The sequence below is a fragment of the Neomonachus schauinslandi genome, chromosome 1 (genome assembly GCF_002201575.2).
Source record: "Neomonachus schauinslandi chromosome 1, ASM220157v2, whole genome shotgun sequence".
In the NCBI taxonomy this organism is placed as follows: domain Eukaryota; kingdom Metazoa; phylum Chordata; class Mammalia; order Carnivora; family Phocidae; genus Neomonachus; species Neomonachus schauinslandi.
In genome coordinates, this window is record NC_058403.1 from 43,152,797 (window position 1) to 43,153,595 (window position 799).

A 799-nucleotide genomic window follows, 5' to 3' on the forward strand; every position below is an offset into this window, starting at 1 on the left:
AAGGAAAACTGCAATTAGTTGAGGGTTGAGAGGATAGTGAGAAGAATAGCATAGCCATCTTTCTTCCTTAAATATTTTCTACTGTTCTGCAAGATTGAGATTCAGAAATGTCCATCTGATCTTTTTATTACTTTTTTTCATGTAATACAAACTCTCTTCTTAATGCCCTAGCATATGAGACAAATATCATCTCTTACCTATTACCCCTGTCCCTAACACTCAGAGACACACACGCTCATTCCTATGATGTGACCTCTGTGGTCTAATCTCACTGAAGTCTTTTTTTTTAGGGGAAAGCAAGAACACAGCCCCCCATTACCACAAATTATGCAGTTGACTTTCCCCCATTTGGGAAAATCGCAGGGATCAGCACAACCAGAGTGCAATGAATAAGCCTCGCCCTGGGAAAACCATCTTCTTGATCATGATATCTCTTCAGTGATACAGGTAAGTATCACTGAAGTCTTTTTATATTATATTACTTTGTCCATGCATTTGCCCAAACTGTTCACTCTGGAATATCCTTTCCCCTAGTTTTACTTAATGATGACTTCTCAGTATACATCTTTGAGAAATTCTTTCAATTTTCATTTAAAATATGATGGCATGTTGAGCATCTGCGCAATATTTCTGCGTGTTAAATAATGAATAGCAAGATGTGTAATTTTCTACAGTTTACTTCTGTAACAGGCATAGGGAGTGTAGTAGAAAAAGCATTTCAAAGTTAGATAGAAAAATATATCTAAATACCCTTCTAACTCTCTTCAAAATTAGAAAAATATGTTTAAATGCTTCTTCT

The 799-nt window shown here is 35.7% G+C and overlaps 1 non-coding gene across 1 annotated transcript; it reads right to left on the reverse strand.

The window, feature by feature from the left end:
* Positions 1–287: 287 nt before the first annotated feature.
* LOC123323253 lies at positions 288–455 on the reverse strand. Its single transcript, XR_006539304.1, has one exon. It is a non-coding gene; the product is annotated as a U1 spliceosomal RNA (small nuclear RNA).
* Between the last annotated feature and the right edge of the window lie 344 nt (positions 456–799).